The sequence below is a fragment of the Aethalodelphis obliquidens genome, unplaced genomic scaffold (genome assembly GCF_003676395.1).
Source record: "Aethalodelphis obliquidens isolate GAN/ISIS:26980383/991018 unplaced genomic scaffold, ASM367639v1 scaffold1, whole genome shotgun sequence".
Taxonomy (NCBI): domain Eukaryota; kingdom Metazoa; phylum Chordata; class Mammalia; order Artiodactyla; family Delphinidae; genus Aethalodelphis; species Aethalodelphis obliquidens.
The window spans coordinates 4,758,972-4,782,445 of NW_020837945.1; the positions used below are offsets into that span (position 1 = coordinate 4,758,972).

General features: G+C 44.7%; 1 protein-coding gene and 1 pseudogene across 1 annotated transcript in view; one reads left to right on the forward strand and one right to left on the reverse strand.

Annotated features, from left to right (window-relative positions):
• The window catches only part of DSCAM (DS cell adhesion molecule), a 759,198-nt gene that overhangs the window by 70,800 nt on the left and 664,924 nt on the right, over nucleotides 1–23,474 (forward strand). The gene's annotated exons all lie outside the window — the stretch shown is intronic.
• The window catches only part of LOC113623965 (THAP domain-containing protein 6-like), a 2,210-nt pseudogene continuing 1,388 nt past the window's right edge, over nucleotides 22,653–23,474 (reverse strand).

The window sequence follows — 23,474 nt, forward strand, 5'->3', positions numbered from 1 at the left end:
AGATCAAGGTATCAGCAGAGTTGGTTTCTCTCTCTTTGGCTTGTAGATGGCCACCTTCTCACCTGTACTCGCATGGTCACCCCTCAGTCTGTGTTTCACTGTCCTAATCTCATCTTCTTATAAGGACACCAGTCTTATCAGATTAAGGCCCACCCATGTGACCTCATTTTGCCTTAATTACTTCTTTAAAGACCTCTCTCCAAGTACAGTCACATAATGAAGTCATGGGGGTTAGGAGTTCAACATATGAATTTGAAGGGACAAAATTCTGCTCATAACAGATAGTAAAATCCAAACGAACTCAGCAGTGGGGGAGTACTCATGAGCTTTTAACTGCAGAGTTATGGTTATAAAATTTAAATGTGATTAAACGTTATTAGATATATATTATTTATGTGTGGAATAATTTATATTAAATATATGCATATAAATATTATGTGGAATAATATAGATTAAACCGAGGATGGGGGAGAATGCAGAACAGCAGATAACTGAGAACTGATAGATACTGCTTGAAATCACTAGACAGAGTAATAAATGTTTAATATTAAATACAATTATAAATATAACAAATAGAAGGGCTAAAACTAAATATAAAGCTTTGAAATTATTTTTTAAAATGCACACAACGAAACAACAATCTGTAGACAAAAGAATAATAATGATGACAATGGTGGACACTAATTGGGTGATTATTATACCTGCTGTGTTCTAATTGCTTTAAATTATTCACTCCTCAAAAGCATCTTACACAGTGTGTTCTATTCATATCAATATCTTATACACGAGAACACTGAGGTAGAGAGAGGCATATAACTTAGGCTTAAGTGGAAGTACACCCAGTAAACGGAAGTGGTGGGATTTGACCAGAGTCCAGTCCTTTAGGGAAAAGACAGGAAAGTTTTGTAAAAGAAGAATTATGAAGTAGGATTAGATGATTTGTACCTATTATTCAGCTTGTTATAGATGCAGGATCAGTTCAATAGAATAAGTTCAGAAATAGGTCCAAATATGTGTGGAGATTTATTACACAATAAAGGCAGCTCAAATCATCAAGGGAAAGATGAATCTTCGGTGAATGAAGTTGGTTCAACTACATAATTATTATTTAGGAAAAAAAATAAAGCTGAATCTATACCTTCTCACACCAAAATTAATTATAAATGAAGTAAATATTTATATTTAAATGTGAACAGAAAAGTGCTTGAAAAATATGTTTGTGTCAGAAACTAATATTGTGGTGGGGAAAATCTCTCCAGTCATAGCAAAACACTCCAAGACTACCTACAACTTATTAAATATTATGAAACCAATATACACATGGAATTCTGGGAAAATATCTGTAATAATAACCTGGAAGACATCTAACAAAGAACTAATTTTCTTCTTTTGTAAGGAATGCTTAAAATGAATAAGACCAAGATAAATAAGCCAGTAGAAGAATGAGCAAAGCACATGGACAGGTTGATACCCAAAACACAATCTGAATGTCCAATAAAGACTTGAAAATGGGCTCAGCTCCTTGTAAAGAATTGCAAATCAAAACAGCAATGCCTGGGGATATATGTATATGTATAGCTGATTCACTTTGTTATAAAGCAGAAACTAACACACCATTGTAAAGCAATTATACTCCAATAAAGATGTTAAAAAAAAAAAAAGACACCAAGGAAAATAAAAAACAAAAAACAATGCCATGCCCTGTTTTATGTACCAAATGGGCAAAAACGGAAATTTACCACTGCAGTAGCCTGGGTGTGGGGAACAGGGTACCTCCCTGCCCACTTCTGTGGGCATGCCGATGGGAGCAACCTTGCAGGAGGGAGTATCTCCCAAAACTCAGAATGGAATTCCCATTTTGAGTTTATTTTTGCCTATGGTAGAACTAGAACTACTTAATGTTCTAATTTCATTCTTTTACAAGCAGCTGTCCTGGTTTCACAGCACCACTTGTTGAAGAGACTGTCTTTTATCCATTGTATATTCTTGCCTCCTTTTTCATAGATTAATTGACTATAAGTGCATGGGTTTGTTTCTGGGCTCTCTATTCTGTTCATAAACTTGAAATGGATTAAAGACCTAAATATAAGACCAGATACTATAAAACTCCTACAGGAAAACATAGGCAGAACACTGTTTGACCTAAATTGCGGCAACATTTTTTTGGACCTACCTTCTAAAGTAAAGGAGATAAAAGCAAAAATAAACAAATGAGACCTAATTAAACTTAAATGCTTTTGCACACCAAAGGAAACCATCGACAAAACACAAGACAACCTACTGAATGGGAGAAAATATTTACAAATGATATGACTGATAAGGAATTAATATCCAACATATATAAACGGCTCATACAATTCAACATCAAAAGGACAAACAACCTGATTAAAAAATGGGCAGAAGAACTGAATAGGCATTTTTCCAAAGAGGAAATGCAGATGGCCAACAGGCATGTGAAAAGATGCTCAACATTGCTAATCATCAGGGAAATGCAAATCAAAACCACAATGAGATATCACTTCACACCTGTCAGAATGGCTATCATCAAAAAGAACACAAATAACAAATGTTGGCGAGTATCTGGAAAAAAGGGAATCCTTATGCATTGTTGGTGGGAAGGTAAATTGGTGCAGCCACTGTGGAAAACAGTATGGAAGTTGCTCAGAAAACTAAAAATAGAGCTACTATATGATCCAGCAATTCCACTTCTGGTATATATATGTATATATGTGAAAAAAACGAAAACACTAAGTCTAAAAGATACATGCACCTCAATGTTTATAGCCGCACATGTACAATTGCCAAGACATGGAAGCAAACTAAGTGTTCATCAACAGATGAATGGATAAAGAAGATGTGGTATATATATATATATATATATATACACACACACACACACACACACACACACACACACACACACACAATGGAATACCACTCAGCTGTAAAAAAGAATGAAATTTTGCCATTTGTAGCAACATGGATGGACTTGGAGGGCATTATGCTAAATGTAATAAGTCAGACAGAGAAAGACAAATACTGTATGATATCACTTATGCGTGGAATCTAAAAAATGCAACAAACTAGTGAATGTAACAAGAAGCAGACTCACAGATATAGAGACCAAACTAGTGGTTACCGGTGGGGAGGCGGGGGAGGGGCAAGATAGGGTTGGGGGTGTGGGAGGGACGAAATATTGGGTGTAAGACAGGCTACAAGGATGTATTGTACAACATGGGGAATATAGCCAATATTTTGTAATAACCGTAAATGGAGTGTAAACTTTGAAAATTTTATAAAAAATAAAAATTAAAAATAAATAATTTTTTTTTAAAAATGAAGATACCCAACAAGTTCTGTGCTTGGAACTTACTCTGTGATATTCTCACACTAGAGACATAAATAACAATATTCATGCAGTGATATTGGTGGTCAAAAATAGGAAGTAACCATATGATAAAATGTCATGATGCCACTAAAATGAATGAGGTAGATCTATGTGCACTGTCATAAAGCAATAGGTTATCAAATGACAAAAATGTGATGCATAATATAATATTTTAATCTTATTTGCCTATTTCAAAAGTACATACATATTATATAGTTTATATACTATGTACTTTTGATCCAGAAGAGTTCATGTAAAACTATAACCCACGGTTTCCTCCTTTTGTAATTGAGGTTGGGAGCGCAGAGTTACAGTTTTGCTCTTATTTTTTACCTTTCTATACTTAAAACATGTTTTACTATGAGCATTAAAAAACTAAATCATCAGTTGAAAAAATGAATGAATGAGTTGTACTGGCTACTGCTGAGAGGTTTTGGGTTCATCCGTGCGTATGGAGGGCAATGATACTACCCCTGGAGTAGCTTATGGGGAACACATGCTAGTGATGACCAAGAAAGGCAGTCTGTGTCCCGTTAAGGCCCTGCCTGTCTGTTCAGTCCAGAGTTCTCTCCAGCAGTGATTCTGTGATCATCTTACAGAGTCTAAAAAATCAAATCTGTCTCCTATAGCCACAGAGAAGGGCTCAAGAGATTTCTTTTCAATAGAATTGGCTAAGTCTTCTCCTGAATAATGGACCCAAATCTTTGTTGAACTCTTTCCTCTTTTTCATTATACAGCATATTTCCTTTATTATGATCTCATAATGTAGTCAGCCCTGTGTTCAAGATGGAAACCCTGGAGTTCCCTGTTACCACATACCCATAAGTTTGTTGGAGTTTCCTTTCAAATGTTTTCTCAAGTTTTCCTTTCAAGTAATTGTGGTTCCTGTCTTGGGTGAGGATCCTTCAGATTCCTGGGCACCAGTGGTCCCTACTAGCCGCCCTCTTCCAGCTCACTTGAAAACGTTTGAAAGCCATCACAATCACCCACTTTTGGCTTGTATATCCCAGACCCCAAAGGGCTCATATAAGTACAATTTACTCTTTAAATCTTAATATGAGATAGTCACTACCAGTATTGTAATTCTCAGTTTAAAGATGAGTTGGTAATCATTAGAATCAGTACTTTTTATTTCATGAGGTAGCAAGACTATCAGACACAAACAAATTTTAGAGTGAGCCTAAATATAGCAATGATTAGCTGGAGATAAAGCTAATTCCTACTTGTAATGCCAATTCACCCTATAGGATGCTGCTGTACTTATTTTTCTCTGCTCTCTAGTTTCTCATAATAATTATCTTTAGGTTATATGTAGGATGTATATTAAAAAATATATAGAATGATTAGTATATGTAATTTGGAAATAGGTGGTTCATAAAATTATAAATGGTAAATAAAGTCATGAAAACCATCTCACCTTTACAAGTTTACATGCTCAAGACGTTGCCTGTCGGTTTCTAAAGCTCATCACAGTGTCCGTGCCCATCTGGGTGGTCCCTTTGCTCAGGGTGGAAACATGAACTTTGGAGTCAGTACAACTTGAGTGTAAAGCCAGACTCCACTACTTATAAGCTGTGACTTCTCTCCTTCTGACTCTGTTTCCTCAACATGAAAATGGAGGTGATGATGTCTGTGATTGTCTTATAATTGAAGAGATGACGTATATAAAGTCCCAAGCACGTAAGAATGCTCACTGAAGGTGAGATCCCTGTGTTGTGTGAATGAAGACACACTTACGGGTTTGATCTGCTCATCAGTTACCTTGTCCCACTTCCCTTCCTCATGGGACATGGGTGTATATGTAAATCTTAGTCGTCTATTTGAAAGAAAAGCCCACCAGCCCTTCCCTCATTATACACTGGCCACATGGGCATTTTTCTATTCCCTGGCCATGTCCAGCGAGTTCCACTGGACAGCCTTCACTGCCATCTCTCTGCAGGGGTACTCTTTTGCAGGTCTCTCAGGCCCTGGCTCAAAGAGACCTTCACCGCCTACACACTATGAAGTCACTGCTCATCAACTCACCTATTTTATTTTCCTCATAACATTTTATTATCTGAAATTATTATTGATTGGTTTACTTTTTATTCTACTTGTCTTCCTCCCCTCTGCACATGGAATGGTAGATGTATGATGAGAGGGGTTTTGTCTACCTCATTCCCTACTATGAACTAGAATAGCGCCTGCTCTTGGTAAAATGCAACAAGAACTATAACAAGAACATTGATAAATATTGTAGCAGCATTCAAGGGTGCAAACTTCCTGCAGGGAAACTTGACAGTACATATTAAAAATTACAAATACTGGCATCTGTTTGACCTCAAAATTTTTCTTCCTTAGAATTTATTCCATGGACGTAGTTGAGGATGTCCTCAAAAAGTTTAAGTATGTTTATTGTCACTCGATCAGGCTACTGTGATAACATCCTGATAGCCAGGCTTTCATCTCTCCATTCTCTTTTTTCATATTTCAACCAAGAATATCTTTTCTTCCCCTTTCGAAAAATAAATCCTGTGAAAATAATCATGCTCAAAAATTAGTATTCTATACTGGAAAACAATAGTTTGCTACCCCAAACTAGGATAGGATTATCCAAACTCAAGTTTACTGTGCTTGCATTCATTCTAATGATTGATACATTGGACTTCTTTCTCCTGTCTTACTTTTTGACTTTATTGTATTTATACTTTCACCTTTCTTTCTTTGTCTAATGAGTTTTTCTTTTTTGTTCTACTTATTTAGGACACATTTTCTCTTTCTGTATGTTTAAATTTACCTTGGAATTTTCCCATGTTCATTTAAACTAGCAAAGGTCTACAGGTAAATGATAACCTAGCCACCTTCTTCCACAGGAAAAAAAAAAAAAAACAACACCCCACAACAAAACAGGTACTATAGGTTGAATGTTTACATCCACCTAAACTTCATATGTTGAAACCTAATGCCCAATGCGATGGTATTAGGGCACGGGGCCTTTGGGAGGTGGTTAGGTCATGAAGGTGAAGCCCTCATGAATGGGATCAGTACCCCTATAAAGGAGGCTCCAGAGTGCTCCCTCACCTCTTCCACCATGTGAAGACACACCCAGAAGATGCCTTCTCTGAACCAGGAAGAGGGCCTTCACCTGACACCAAATCTGCCGGTACCTTGATCTTGGACTTCCAGCCTCCAGCACAGTGAGAAATGAAATGTAGGTTGTTTATAAGCCGCCCAGTCTGTGGTCTCCTCTTGGAGACAGGGTTGGACCACATTGATTCTGATTACCCATCTCAAGGCTTACATGTGCTTGTTGTTATGTTTTTTAATCTAGAAATTAGGCATTATTTTATTATGACCTTACTCAGATGATATTGGTTTGGATTTTGCTACAGTTTTATCATGTCATTTGTTCATTCCTACTTGGATCTCAGACCATCCTTGTGGATCATGTTCTTTTTTCTTGAAGTGTATTCTTTAGATTTTCCTTTATTTCCGGTCTCTTTGTAGTGTACTCTCTTAGTTTCTGTGATCTCTAACTATCCCTATTTCATCCTTTTCATGAAAGAGTATTTTGCTGGGTACACACTTCTACATGGACTGTTATTTCCCCTCTACACTTTGAAGGTAATATATCACTGTCTCTGGATTTCTTTGGCATAGTTGGGGTGTCAGCTATCATTTAAATTCTTACCCTTTTGTAGATCATTTGCTCTTTTTCTCTGGCTGCATTTAATATCTTCTGTTTGCATTTTGATATTCTGTAATTTTTATCCAAGTGTGCTTAGACGTGAATTTTTTATTTAACTTTTAACTTTTATTTAACTTAGTATATTGTGCTTTGGGGTTTTTTGGTCCATGTTTTCTGTCAGTCCAAAAAATGTTACCGTTACTTTCTTTTAAGTATATCTTCACATTCATTTTTATGTTGCTGAGATTCCAGTTAGCTGTGCATCTGTCCTTTTCATTCAGTTCTTCATTTCTGTTAGTTTCTCATAGTGTCCATTATTATTCTATTCTTGTCTTACAAATAAATTATCTTCTAGAATCCCTTGCTGGATATTTCTTAGAGATGATGATGATGATAATTTTAGTTTTCTTTCATTTTCTGGATTATGTCTCATCCAAGGTTTGTGTTTTCGTATTTATTTATCTTGGTCTTACTCTTTTATGATGTGAGCATTCCTCAGATATCTGATGGCCACTGGTTGTGTATGTATATTCAAGACTGAGCACATCCAAAGGGAAACTGGGAGCATTATGTAAGTGGTCAGAGCGCATGGAATAGGTACCTTTGCTTTGTGGTGGGAGGGATCTGCGCTTCAGAATCTGTTGAAATCTCTCAATTGCTGATTGCTCCATTTTGTTTGCCATTTTTCCTTTTTCTTAGCCTATTGCTCTTATTTGAAGCAAGTTTTGGGGCAGAAGAGGGAACGTTAATAGACTTATTCTGACATCTTGAATTAAAAGCCCAGTGTGATTTTTTTTTTTTTTTTTTTTTTTTTTTTGCGGTACGCAGGCCTCTCACTGTTGTGGCCTCTCCCGTTGCGGAGCACAGGCTCTGGACATGCAGACTCAGCGGCCATGGCTCACGGGCCCAGCGGCTCCGCAGCATGTGGGATCTTCCCGGACCGGGGCACGAACCTGTGTCCCCTGCATCGGCAGGCGGACTCTCCACCACTGAGCCACCAGGGAAGCCCCCAGTGTGATTTTTTTGAAGAATAGTCTCATCATACCAACCTCTTGCTTAAAGTGTGCTAACTGCCCAAAGAACAAAGACCAGGATCCTTACCTTGATTCCCCAAACCTCTAAATAGCTTTCTCCCCAGATGCATTTTCAGCCTAGTCTTACATCGTGCTCCATCTTGATTTCGGTACTCTTTTTGCTTCCTTTAGTGTTTCAGGGATCTGCACACACCTTATTCTTTCTGTGTCCAAAAGCCCTTTTTCTCCTGGACCTCTCAGTCCGTGACCCCAGAATAGATAAAATTACTTTGTAAATAGCCTCATAACGTCACATATCCTTTGTAGCACTTATTAGACACGTAATTTTACTTTTGTTTCTGTGATCATGTGAATAAATCTGTCTCATCGATAAATATAAGCGCCATTATAATTATATCTGACTTTGCTTACCATTTTATCCCCTAGTCTCCACTGAGTGAGCAAATGTATAAATGAATACAGGTGAATAGTAGTAACAAAGTACCTTGGGAGGTCTGCCTCAGCTTGCTTTTTTTTTTTTTTTGTGGTACACGGGCCTCTCACTGTTGTGGCCTCTCCCGTTGCGGAACACAGGCTCCGGACGCGCAGGCTCGGCGGCCATGGCTCACGGGCCCAGCCGCTCCGCGGCATGTGGGATCTTCCCGGACCGGGGCACGAACCCGCGTCCCCTGCATCGGCAGGCGGACTCTCAACCACTGCGCCACCAGGGAAGCCCCTCAGCTTGCTTTCTTGAGGCCATTTAGCAGATCTGAGTTGAGCTCCCTGAGTGATCATGGCAAGATGTTTCACTAAACTGAATCTCAGACTCATCTGAGACACAAGTAAGACCCAGCAATGACTGTTGTGGCTTTCAGTGTAAAGGTGCTCTGTGGGTAAGGCTTTTAATGTAGTGGCACGCACTGGACTAGCTTTATCCTCCTAACTTTATGGGATATTCTGTTGGCTCGTTGTAATGCACTAACATAAGACTGACTCACGTCACTGCAAGTGATGAGAGTTTATTATAAAATATCCATTTGTAGGGAGAACGCTAGGATCCTCAGCTACACGACCAGATATCAAGGAAGAAAGGAACTGTTACGCAGGTGGACCTTCTGGAAACTAGAACTGGAAGGTGACTGAGGCTCCCTGGGGGCTCTGGAGCCCATGTCGTCTCACTGACCCCTCCTGTGAAATTCATGGGCCTCCACTCTGGTTCCCGCTGTTCACTTCACTCACAGATTCTGGGCATAACTGCTTTTACCAACACGCCTCTGACTTCACTGCCCGTTATGAACACTGCCTGTTCTTCTCTTTAGCGCTCTGATGCTCTTTGACTCTGCGTTTTATAGTAGAATCTGAGAGAGAAAGAATAGTCTCGTGGCAGAGCTCTCACAGTCCGTCACCAAGTCCCAGGCTGACGTCCTTGTAGGGTATGGTGTAAAAAGCACAACTGTCTGAAGGCGCTCTGGGAGCTCTCTCCTGCCTGTCGGACAGAGTCTCAGCTGGGACTTCCCCCAGTGTGTGTAGAGGGAGGGAGGAGCTCACCCCGATTTCAGCCTCCTGTGGGACCAGTGGCTTCCCTCCCACTGGGGTTGCACCTGAATCCAGCTTCCAGTGGATCCCCAAGCCCCAAACAACTGGCAAACAGCTGGCATCCCACAGGCCCACCCTGAGGCCCCAGTAGCCCGATTCTTCCCTTGTGTGCAGGATTGCTCTTACACTTGCCTTATTAGAAGGGAGAGCGGCAGGGTGGAGGGGACCTCCCTGAAATTCACAGCCACACTGCATGTTCATTGTAGAACCTGAGCCCAGCATGACTTTCCATGGGGTCAGAGCGAAGGTGGGGGGACCCATGCCTTCTCTTGCTAACCTTGGCTTGTAGGTACTTTGCTCAATTGCCTTAGTTTTGGTGTAGTGGGTTGAACTGTCCCCAAAATCCATGTTCGCCTGCAACCTCAGGATATGTGCCCTTATTTGAAAATAGGGTCTCCAGATCCAGGACGTCTGGAGAACTGGTGTCCTTATGAGAGAAAGTAGAGGGAGAATTGGACCTTAGGGACACAGAGAGAGCAAGTCGTGTGAAGATGGAGGCAGATATCAGAAGGATGCCTCCACCAAACAAGGGATTCCAAGGATTGCCGGCAGATACCAGGAGTCAGCAAAGGCATGGGATGGTTCCTTCCCCAGAGCCTCCAGGAAAACCAACCCTGCCTGCACCCTAATTCCTGACTTCTGTCCTCCAGACGGTGAGAGAGTGAATTCCTGTTGCCTTAAGCCTCCCGCAGTTTGTGGTCATTTGTCAGGGCAGCCCCAGGAACCTACTACAGTTGGTTCCAGAAGCAGAACCTGAGAAGGGGGTTCTTGTGCAAGTGCTCGCAGGGCTGGTTGAAGAAGGGCTGTGGGAGGAGCCAGGCGAGTCAGGGATGCTTTCAGCGGGAGGCTGCACGCCGCCTGACCTCACAGGAGAGCTCTGGGGCACAGTGCCCTCCTGCGGGACTCGTGGCACCTGTGGCGGGGGTCACCATTCTGAACCCTGGCTCAGCCAGTTACTGACTGGGCTGTCAGGGAGAAGTGGGGTCAGCTGGTTATTGTTTGGCAGATAATTTTCTGGGCCGGGGGGTGGTGGTGAGGTAGCTGGGAGGCATGAGCTTTTGAGCCTCATAGCAGCTAGGAGATGGGTGCCCCAGCTTGGAAAAGGGGCCCAGTGCTGGGGCATCACAGCTTCTACTATGCCAGTAATCCGGTGAGGTTGTGGAATTTGTTAGAGGTCCTGATACGTGACGAGTGGCAACCGCTTTGCTTGACCAGAGACACCCACAGATGGCACCATGCTGCCCAGCACATCAGATGCTCGCCATTCTTCCAGCTCTCTGCGGTTGGGGAGGGGAGTCACGTGATCCAGAGAGATGCAGGGAATTTGGCTGGAGAGGCCATCGGAGAGGGGCGGGGCTCCTGCTGAGGGAGGACTGAGGCAGTTCCTGTAACTGACTGAGCTCCATACAGAACCGGGACCAGCTGATGGTACAGGATGCAGGTCTGAAATACCTTTAACTGAGAGGAAGGAGATAGGTGATGACCACTGAATTGCTTTCTGCATCCATTACTCACAAAACGTTTAATAACAAAAATGAGGAATGGAATTTGTGTTGACACAACAGGACGGAGTAGCAATCCTTATTGATGAAAATTCGGTATCAGTTCCTATACATCTTATTTTGTGGTTACCAGCACGTGTAGCAAAAATGAATATTTTTCATGGCCTCTTTTCCATTAACATGGTTACATTTTATGAAATAATAAAGAATGTTCACATAAGGATGACATCATGAACTCCTGTCTCCAATTTTTTTCTCTCCATTGTATGCAACATATTCATTTTCCCTGGAAATAAAACACGCATGTAAAGTTAAATCACCTGGCTATTTTAGGTTGCATTCTCCGGTGTACCTACTTGGAATGCCTTTCCAAATCAAAAACAGTTTTTGAGGCAGAAACAGTAGCATCACAAATCAAACAAATTGTTTTCAGAGTTTTACCCAGAGCAATGGAGAATAAAAATGTGCTGTCCAGGGTTCTCCGTGATACCTTCGTACTGTCTTTGCTTGTGCTTGATTTACTTAGAGGTGCAGTTTAGATGGGAATGAACGAGGCACTGAGGGACAGAGATAGCAAACTGAGCAAGTTCTGGTGTAGCTTCCGTCAACCGTGGGTAGAGGTGCGCCTGGCAGAAAGGGGGTCAGGGAGGTACCCTCTCTCACCTAGCGTTGATGCCGAGAGGTAACTTGTTCACGGTCCCAGGGAGCAGCAGGGTACATGTCTTCAAGGAGTTCTGCTTTCAGAACTCCAGCTTTCAGAAAAGCTGCAAAAGGCACTCTGTTCTTTGAGATGACCTCACTTCTTTCCATTCCCGGTACTAGCCCCCCCTCTCCCATCTCAGTTCATAACGGCATCCTGACAGCAGCTGAGCGAGCAGTGAGGTCCTTGAAGGACACACAGTCCAGCACCTGCTCAAAGGGTGCCTGGAAAAAAGAGCCACGTGCTTCTCGTGCTGATGAAAGCTCCTTTCCTGATGCAGCCCCTCTGTCCCTTCTGTACTCCGCACACCTCGCCAGCCGTTTCCTACTACATCCGTCCTAAGTGTGTCTATCCGCTGACCCGCCCACCCTGTTTAGCCAGGAGACTGCCGCCCTGAGCCCCGGAGTGACACCCACGCCCATCCCCATGCAGCCTTATGTTTATTCCATTCCCTTCCCTTCGAAGGCTGCTCTTTAAAATTTTTTTCCCTAAATCCTTCTAGGGGTTTCCACAAGAAAAGACTGCCCAGGTCCTCGTATGCTCCTCAACTTGGCAACTTTTTACCTCTTCTTTTATTTTTTACACTGAAATTATGCCCCCCACATGTTTATCATGCTTTACCTGCTTCTTAGTAACTGTGAAAAAGGTTTCCTAATTAGGTTGTCCATGTTTCAGCGTTTGAAGCTCTGTGCCTCTTCTTATCAGCTGTATGGCTTGGGCAGCTTACCTAACCGTTCTGTGCCTCAGTTTTCTCATCTGGAAAGTGGGGTTGATAATAACATCTCCCTCCTGTAGGGCTGCTGTGAGAATTAAGTGAGTTTGTGCTCACAGAAGGTTTAGAGCAGCATGTGGCCAGCTGCAGGTGCTGAGTGTTAGCTATTATTTCTTCTCCTGCAGCCCCAACTGTGCTGAGAAGATGCAGAGGGCTTCCAGCCCTGAACTGGCTACACCAGTGACTGAGAATATCTCGCTATGATTTCATGGAGAAAACTCACATAACGAGTTCTTGTGGGCAAATTTTGAAGTTGGTGCAAGACCATCCCTGTATCCCAGGGTCCCAGTCTTGGAAGAGGTACTTATGCATGAATTATGGGTCTCCTAGGGCTGGAGCTGGGAGTCCCACCATGCTGCCTTGACACTGTGACGCTAACCTGCCAATAGAGGAAAGAGATGGTGAAAAGGGATGGGAAACTAATGCTAACTTTGGTTTTCATATTTCAATAAATATGAGGAGAAACTGAAAAACTGGAGGGAAGTGGTTTGTTTTGTGATAACAAAGACCAGTTATGTAACAATTCACTATTATTTCTAGGAAGGTAACGGGTATAATTTAGAGGGTGTTTCTTGGTTTGACTTGCGAAAGAGCTCAGGGTTCTGTGTGGCTAAACACAAGATGCCCGGACAAAGCTGCAAGACCACCTCTCCAGGGGTGAGTGAAGGGGGCCAGCCTAGGACTCGGGGCCTCTGTCGGGTTCTCACTGCGTGACGTCGGGCGCTGCTTACACTCAGCCTCTGTGCTCCGGGAGCACAGGACTCGCTTTCTTCTACCCCACGGAGGCAGCGCAATGGGCCAGCTTTCATAGCTGAGGTCCCCTGCGAGGCTCTGGCCAGGGTGCTCACATTTCCCCAAAGAAAAATGGAGTTTAAGCAGTTAAGATGCCACAGCATCTTTTCTAGAAGGTTCCACTCCAAAAGTTCAAACCATTCAGAATATTTATGGTGGAGCGAGTAGTTTATCACAGGGATGTAAATGTCACTGTTTGTTCTGGAATGTTGCAGGTCAGGGGAGGGCATCTGGCTCTGCTCGTGGCCACTCAGAGCCTTAGAGGAGATTGAAGTGGGCAGGGGCAGGACCCCCGAGCTTCTAAGGTGGAGACTCCAGTGAATTCATGTGAGCAAATATCCCCCAACCACCCTCTACAGATAGGTCTACTTTTGCAGCCCCCAAACACTTCACCTTGACATTGAAGGAGATCTTTAACTGCCATGTTTAATGTCAGTCCCTCCGATAATGTCCCCTTTCAGATAATTTCAGCTGTATCCCACATAGACCTCCACCTCCCTTTCCAAGGAAAAAGCAGTTTTTCTCATTCTCCGTAAGCTCCTCCATACCTCCAGGTCATGCCCACGGTTCAACGCTCAACTTCAGTTCCTGGTAACTGCTGGCTTCGCTCTGATTACAATCAACACGTTCCTTGGGAAGCCTGTTTTTACCTTGAAACACTTCCAGATCTGGTGAGCAAAGTGCATCAGTGCTTCTAGCAGCAGATGGATTTCTAAATTTACCAGGAAAAGACCTTCATGTGATGTTGGATGAACCTTGTAAACACCTGGAAATGGAAATTGTGTTTGATGAGAATAAACTCAGGTCGGGTTCATTCATTAAGCCCAAAATGCTGGCTGGTCACTTGTCTTGTCCTTACTGGTTATGCCCTGTAGGAATTGCTGGGAGAGATAGAGAATAATCGTTTCTGTTGGTGGAAGACAAGATGGATGCAGTTGTGGCAAGCAGTAGATCAGACGATGCCCATAAAATCACCTGGACATTTGGATAAAAATACAGGGAAAATGTATGTTACGATGCTGTGCTCAGAATGATCGCATTGCAGTCCCCACTGGGAGTGTCACTGTAAAGTAATGGGGCAGATGGGTGGGTCCCCTTCAGTGGCCCCGAGCTGTAATCTGGGTGCAGGGTGGCCCGGGGGGACCTTGTTTTCTTTAGTGAAGTCGCAGCCTATGGGTTAAAAGCCTGGATGAATTTCTAGAATCACTTTTACATTGCTTGGCATTATCAGTAAACATTGGAGTGTTTTATGAGTACTTTTCCACTTAATCACACTGTTTATTATTCTCAAATTTTTTTCTTTTTGTGCCTGTCACCAAACCTCTACATATGTAGAAACACACACACACACACACACACACACACACACACACACACACACACACGGAGAGAAGGAGAGAGGGAGAGGGGGAAGGGGAGGGGAAGGGAGAGAGTGGCGAGCGAGATACCAACGTTCATGATTGGCAAGCTAACACTATCCAGTGACTGTGGGTTCTACCACTCAGAAGATCCCAAGTGTCCCACGGGGCTGCCATCAGCAGAACTGGCAGTTCCTCCTGCCAATTAGCTGTGTTGCTCGGGACCAAACATTAGCAAGGCTGAAATTAATACCAAGTGATCATTTGCATCTGAAATTCAGTCGGGAGCCGTTGTGAGATTTCTAATCCTGAGGTCACTGTTGTGAATATCATCTGGGCCGGTACTTTAAAGGACTGTTTATTTTCCCAAACGTAAATAGGGCGCATGTTCTTCTCTGCATTTTCCTCCCGTCCTAGCTGCAGAAGTTTGTTTATATACGTCATCCTAAAGGTCAGCCTTCTCAGGCTGAAAAAGAAAGCAGGCATCAGGTGAAGTAGATGAGCCCTGTGCAGGGGGTGTCGGACGTGCGGTGGGCGGGGGCAGGCAGCACTGGTCATCCCGGCCCAGCAGCTGCTTGCTCTCCAGAACCTGCTTTGTGCTTGGCTGTGCGCTTGGCTCAGAGGGATTTGGACCCCGAGTTACCGACAGGATTGTCAGCGCCCTTGTTTTTGCCCTATTCTATTCACATGTCCGATACTGTCCCCTACATAGCAGCCTGGGTAGTTATTGTATGAGCTACACCTACAGGCTGAAGACAGCTGCGGTTACTTAACTTGTGCTCATAGAAACAGGAGGGTACGTTGCTTTCCTCAGAGTAAAATTCTTTAGAATTTTATCTTTTATTTTTCTGAACTCACCCCCCGCCACCAAGCTGCTTACATGTTTTTTAGTTGACAGTGAGATACTTTGTGAGTTATTTTCCTTTCTCTTTGCTCGCCCTGCCCCTCAGTCTTGCATAGCTCCAGTTGACTGTCTTTCCTTTTAAAACAGAGAGTGAAAGAATGAAGAGAGCTTTATTGCTACTGTTATTTTAAAAATTAGCGATGGTGATCAAAACTTGGAAATTGTCATTTCAGGAAGGTTTTCAAGGCTGTGTTTCTCTCCATTTGGTACGTCACCGGCAATAATTTTTCTTGTGATAACAATCATGTGGGAAAAGAATTTGAAATGACCTACTTTGTACACGGTATCAAGCCTCAGTGTTCATATCGAGTATTGTTACATAGTCTCTCAATGTTTTACCTTATTATGTGTCACCTTCCATTAGGTTTAAGAATGTCATATATCATATTCCGTTCTGATATATATCCATATATACCCAATACATATACAATCAGAAGGATGTGTTTTTATATATAGGGGAAATGGGGAGAATTTCACCTACTTTGCAAATTGGTCCTAACAGTTCATTATTTTTAATAAGTAGCAATCTTACCAGTAGCACTTTCTCACTGTAGATTTAATTAGTCTATTTTTCCCCTCCCTTTCACTAGTTGACAGAGCTGAGAGGAGGGAAACGGCGGCAATTTGAAACCTTGTTAGAAATTTATGGAGTGCTAAAATGTTTCATTCCCAGAGGCTGGCTTGCCAGCTGTCACCGGAATGCACTTGCTGTCTGCCTCCCGGCCGGTCTAGGCAGGCAGGGTGGAGGTGGGCTGCACATGTGTGCACGGCGTTGCCTAAATGATGCTCTCTGTAATTAGCCCGGGGTGGAGGGGAGCTAATCATTTTCCCCACAATTGATCAGTAAGTAATTCCCCACTATTGGTGTGTAAGATGCACAATAAAGGGGCATCCAGAGATCAAGACCTTTCACTGGCTTTAATAAACACACTGGCAGCGCAGTGCGAGGGGTCATCTTTGGTCGTGGACACCAAATGACCACCCATCTTATTGGTGGCCTCCAGCAAATACTTAACCTATTTCTAATAAGATGACCCTGAACTAATTTCTTCTGGAGAAAATCCCTTCCTGAACATTTTACAAGATGTCAAAGATGGTCTTGTGAGGAAGCCATACCCTGCCTGCAATGACTGGATTACCCTCGCCCAAATTCTTTACCCCACCGCTGTCCAAAGCCTCACAATTCTTTCTCAGGGGACACTCTTTTAGTTGTTGCTCTTAACTGGAGATGTCACTTGTGGCCACAGACACCCTGGAGAATAAACAATTCATAATAAAGGTGTGGATGGCTCACACAGAGCTCTGGGCTTGGGGGGAGGGTTACACTTGACGGCAGACAGGTGGAGACCACACAGGAAGACCAGCAGGGCTGACCAGGGACCAGAGGGGCCTGGCAACTCCTTAGAAGTTTGCCTCCAGTCTGGCCTTGCTCTGTGCAGGGTGGAGCCCGGGGGGTCCGAGGGGCAGCATCCTCTCCTGGTGCCAGAACGCCTCACTGGGAGAGGGGCAGGTGCCCGGCCATCTTTGCTTTAATCTCCATGCACCAGAGATGGCAACAACACTGATTAGGAAATGATGCTCTAAGCCCCCTCCCCCGGCCCCAAACTAACAGTTAGTGTGAAATACTTCTGGTGGCACAGAACCCAGTGACAAGTTCTTTTCTTTGGTTTTTTTTTTAAATCTTACTTTCAATGTACCAGAGCGCTGTCTAATTAAGAGCTTTATCATCTGCCCTCATTTGCTAGGGCTGTTGTAACAAGCGCCACAAGCTGGGGGACTTAACAGTAGACTTTCACGGTGCTGGCTTCCTTAGAGGCCCGTGGGAGAAGACTGAGTTCCATGCCTCCTGACTCGCAGACGGCCGTCTTCCTGTTCACATGGCCTCCCCCTGTGTGTCTGTGCCCAGGTTTCCCCCTTTTCATAAGGACAGAGTCAGATCGGATTAGAGCCCACTCACAATGACCTCATTTTACCTTGATGACTTCTGTAAGACCCTATCTTTAAATGAGGTCACGTTCTGAGCTAATGGGGGTTATGATTTCAATACTTGTATTTTGAAGGGACACAGTTCAGTCCACATACTCTCCATTCATTTATCCAAACACTATATGTCAAACGGCCATCAAGGGGCTTCCCTGGTGACGCAGTGGTTAAGAATCCACCTGCCAGTGCAGGGGATATGGGTTCGAGCCCTGGTCTGGGAGGATCCCACATGCTGTGGAGCAGCTAAGCCCGTGCGCCACAACTCCTGAGCCTGTGCTCTAGAGCCCACGTGCCACAACTACTGAGCCTGCGAGCCGCAACTGCTGAAGGCTGTGAGCCTGGAGCCCATGCTCCACAAGAGGGGCCACCGCCATGAGAAGCCCACGCACAGCAACAAAGAGTAGTCCCCACTCGCCGCAACTAGAGAAAGCCCGTGCACAGCAACAAAGACCCAACGCAGCCAAAAATAAAAAATAATTAATCAATTAATTTTTAAAAAATCACTTAAAAAAAAACAAAACGTCCCTCAAGGACAAGGCCCTGTGAGGTTCAAAACTTTTGAAGATACAGCTCCTGGCCTATGAGTCCACAGCGCCCTCTGTGGGTCATGGCACATGTGGGTGCCCATGTAGGCCCCCAAAATGCCCATGTCCTAATCCTGGAACCAGTGATGATGCTACCTTACATGACAGTCAGGACTTTGCAGATGGGATTGAGTTAAGAGCTTGAGTGGGGAGGTTATCTAGGCAAGCCCAGTGTCGTCACGGGGGTCCTTACAAGAGGAGAGCAGGAGGGCAGGGGACGGAAGGAGAGAGAGACAGAGCGAGGAGATGGAAGAAGGGGCCACAAGCCAAGGACTGCAGGCAAAGACAAGGAAGCGATCCTCCTCTGCAGCCTTAGGAAGGACCGTCTCTGCCCACCCATGTGGTCTTCTAACCTCTAGGACGGTGAGATAATAAATCTGTTATTTAAAGCCACGAAGTATGTGGTGATTTGTTACAGCGGCAAATAGGAAAATAATGGCGGTACCAAGCTGGTGGGCTTGGAGCATACCGGAGCTGTACTTGGGTTTAGCAAAGTCGCATAGAGTAATGGGTGATAAAGCCCACTACCTGGAAAGAGCATAGACGAAGCCTAAGACCTGATTTGGAGTCACTCACTAACAATTTCAAGCCCCCATCCAGGTTCCACTCAATTCAGATACCAGACCAGCTTGTTCCATAGGAGTTGGCAGGTTACAGATGGGATGGAGGCATTGAAGCTAGGAAGGTAGACATTCAGCAGTGATTCCTGCATCGTAGCAGGGAAAGGGGAGGAGCTGAGTACCAAGCTGTGGTCCAGGAATCTCAAGATTGTAAATAAGTCCTTCCATCCATTTTGAAGCCCAGCCCAAAGCTCCACGGTCTATCTGCCTATCTGCCTTTCTGTCTCTCTCTCTCTGCACACACACTCACTGGGGTTGTGAGGTTGAGTTGGCGCCCAGCAAGGTGTCTTGGGGAACCTGTTCTACTTAAGCCAGAGCACCAGCTGGGAGGATGAAGGGGTGGATAGGAAGGTCAGGTTGGGGGTCGGGCACAGCAGGTGGAGATGCAGGAGGGCTGGGTGCTGTCATGGGTACAGTTGGTGCGCTGTTCCCCAGAGACCCTGTCTCATGGAGCTCCAGGAACAGAGGACAGCCATGCAAGACATTGGCCAGTGGGGACGAAGTGGGTCACAGAGAATCTGTGCAGCAGAATTGCCACAGCTGCAGGGATTTTTCTGGCTCTTGCCTGCCTGACTATGGCAAAACAGTGATGCTGCTGATTGGCTTTGAGTGTCTGTAAGTGGCAACTTTTAACGCTGACTGGCCTGCAGCTGAGGCCTCTATGGTCCGGTTGAAAGAGCATTGTCTCTGGGGCAGGGCTGGCTGGGAAGCAAATCCGAATTCTGCTCTATATGGTGCATGGATTTATATGCAGGTCACAGTGCCTCTCTCAGCCTCAGTTTCCTTATCTTAAAAAATGGGAATAATCTTGTAGTACTTGGAGCAGGATTGAGGCAAGGACCAGTGGAATCAATGGGTGTGAAAGAATCAGATGCAGTGCCTGATTCTAAGTGGGGATCGGAGAGGTGAATTCTGCCTCTCACCACCTCCCTCCTTTGGGGTGTGGAGGGCAACGGCTGGACTTCGATGCTGAGACAGAGGGGGGGAGGGGGGGAAGGTGGTGCTGAAAGCATAGGCACCACCTCGTGCTGTGCGTTGACCGCCACCAGGGCGCACCTCAGAGGTGGGGAAATGGTTGTAGGCAAACTTCGACCACTCGTATTTGTGTCGGACTTAGCTGGTTCTCCTGCTTGCATAGCAAGGGCTGTGGGGTCCACCAGGCCAACAGCCAGGGCAGAAGTCTGAGAACTGGACCAGATCTGTGCCGAAGGCAGCACCGAAGGGTCTTAGCAGCACAAGTCCCTGTTGACGTGAGTACTAATCTTTAAGAACGCTCCCTGGAGTCCCCCAACTAGAAGAGGAAGAGGCTGAGACAGGTGAGCCAGCTTTTCTCAGTATTATGGGTATTTATCAGTGATTGGAAAGGCGTAGGGGAGACACGCACACACTTTCGAGGTTGTTCAGCTGGTTATTTTCATCAGGCTTCAAAAAGATGTCAACCAACAGAGAGAGACTCCAAAGTGCCGTGAGGCACCCAGAGTAGAGTTGACTGCAAGGCTGCCATGATGTTGGAAGAATTAGGGGGTAGTGAGGGGTCTTGATTGTTGGGGTTTTGGGGAGTGGTGGGAGGTGAGATGGGACACTCCGGATGGAATTAGAATAAGAAACAGTTTGAAAGGCTGAGGGGTGTGGAACCTGGGATCCCCCTGGGCGATTAGTTCTCGTTCCAGAAGGACTCAACACCCGGAGGTGGGATGGGGCAAAGACAGAGATCTGGGCTGGGAAGGAGCTGTTGTGATTTCTCCCTCCCACATGGTCCTATCCCCCCAGTCCACACCCCAGTACTCCTGTCAGGCAGCCCTGTGTAGCCTAGACCCCTCTGCTCTGAGGATCGTCACAAGGACATTGGGGTTCTTTGGGAGTAATTTATTAACTAGGATGCACGTTTGGGTGTAGGCCAGACGAAGAGCTACAGATCAGATGTCTGCCTTAACACCACCTGCTAGAGTAGGAGTGTGTCTTGACCAGGCCTTCTGAAGAAGCCTGTTTCTCCTGAATTTCTGCCAGGCATGTCTTGGCTGGAAGAAAGACAAGCCCACTTGGGATGTAAAGTTTCCCTTAGGAGCTGGGTTAGCACCTTGCTCTCCCAAGGTGTCCAGGGTGGCTCTCCTGGCCCTCAGGCAAGCAGGCAGCTGACTGCAAAGCCACAGTGGGCCCCGGAGAAGGATAGGTGTTAGCAAAGGGATTCATTCACTTTTATGCCAGAAGTGACTGCACCTCCTCCCATCTGTATCTCAGTTTCAGTTTCTTATTTTGTGATCTTTCTTTCTTCCCCGGGTTCTTTTTCTGTGTTTCCCAGAATATATATACATATTAATTTCCTAGGCTGCTATGACAAAGTACCACAAGCTGAGTGCCTTAAAACAAAAGATATTGATAGTTCCAGAGTGCTGGTGGCCAGAAGTATGAAATTGAGGCGTTGGCAGGGTTAGTTCCTTCTGGCCACTCTGAGGGGGGTCTGTTCCAGCCCTCAATCCCAGCTCCTGGTGGCTGCCAGCAGCCCTCGGTTTATGGCGGCATCACTCCATTCTCTGCCTCTGTCACCACATGATATTCTCCTAGTGTGTCTGTCTCTGCATCTCTGGAACGTTGGTTATGTCTGTTTCCAAATAAGTTCACATTCATAGGTACTGGGGATTAGACCTTGAACATACCTTTTTGGGAGACACATTTCTTCTCATGACACTATACGTACAGAGTCCTGCACACAAAACAATGTCAGGCATATAGGGAGGGTTCAACCATGCCTTGGTGAACAGATCAGCGAAAAGACCAGGCATTAGAAGGCAAAGGAAGAGAACATTGCAGATCATTCTCAAACCACCCATTTAAAGGGCTTCTGTTGGGATGGCTGGGTTGGCTGGGCCTCTACTTGTGTTTCTTAGCTCCCAGGGGGCTGGCCTAGCTTGCCCACGTGGTGGTCATCCCATGTCTCCAGCAAGTTCCAGGGCACAGGCACTTTTCAGGCCTTTGCTTGCATCATGTTTGTAAATATCCCATTGGTTAAAGCAAGTCACATGGCCAAGCCCAGATTCAAGGACTTGAGAAGAAGACGCTTCTTCATGCGAGGAGCTGCAGCCGCATTGCAAAGGCCAAGTACAGAGGAGTGGGAAAATTTACTGCAACCATTTTTTGCGGGTAATCAACCATAGGTTTTGATTGACATGATCTCTTGTACATGCAGTAAAATATGGATATATTGCCACTTGGTTGATAGCTTTCTTCACAGAGCTGTAGAATATTCTAGAAATTAATTGCACAGGCTTGCAAGCTACATGGCCTGGGTTGCAGTTCTGGCTCCAAGACATACAAACTGTATGACCTTTGACCGACCTTTCTGTGCCTTAATTTCCTTGTGTATAAAATGGGGATAAAAATACCTCCTTCCTAGGGATGTGGGTGGTAAGGATTAAGTGAGTTAAAATATGAAAATGTTTAGTACCGTACTTAGCATGTGGCAACTGCTAAATAAATGTTATATGTTTTGTTTTGTTTTGCGGTACGCGGGCCTCTCACTGTTGTGGCCTCTCCCACTGCGGAGCATAGGCTCCGGACGTGCAGGCTCAGCGGCCATGGCTCACGGGCCCAGCCGCTCCGCGGCATGTGGGATCTTCCCGGACCGGGGCACGAACCCGCGTCCCCTGCGTCGGCAGGCGGACGCTCAACCACTGCGCCACCAGGGAAGCCCTGACGGATATTATTTAATGATGGTGATCATTTTCTGGAAAGCTGTACCAATATCAATTTTAGGTAGAACATAACGTGAAATTATTTCATGAAATATAGTTCATACTCTCCTGACATCACTCCCGACAGAAAACTTCCAGTCTGTTTGCTGTTTCTTGGCAGATGAGACATTCATCCTTTAATTCCCTGATTGTCTTCCTCAGTGATTTTTGGAAACGTTTTTCTCCGTCTAAAACATTCCGCAGACTTTTCTTGGTATCCCCTAGCTCACTGATCATTTGATCTAATTTATGCTTAAATTTCTTTGGACTGTCCATTACACTGTAGCTATGCTCAAAAATGACCTGGGACTGGAATTCCTCCATACACGAGGAAGCACCAACAAGGTGGTGGCTGTGGTTTGTGACTGGAAGGGCTTGAGGGTGAAGTTTTTCCTACAGTGAAGCTTTTCTCTTTTCCCCTATAAGTGAGATGGGGAATTAGAAGGTATGACTCCAGGTTTCAGTTTAATATTTGGAGCGCTTCTGTCAAAATCTTTCTTAAAGTGCCTTGAACACAACACATCTCCTTTTTTAGGCTCCCAGATCAGGTCTTTTCTTGCTAATACCCATTTTCTTTTGACGTTTTCATCTGTGGGGAATATGCGAAATGTCAGTCCTTTTAACCTGGAATTTGGTAAACAGCGAGAAGCACATCCAATGGCCAAGCAAGATTTCACCGTGGTTTTAGCGACTCATACCAGAACGTTAGCGGCGAAGGCAGCGACTAACGCTCACGACAGAGATTGCGCCTCCCCTCGCTTCCATCCCATCAGCCCTCTTGGTTTGCTGTTGAACTCACCTGTCCGCTAATGTGTGCATGGTGTGTGTGTGTGTGTGTGTGTGTGTGTGTGTGTGTGTGTGTGTGTG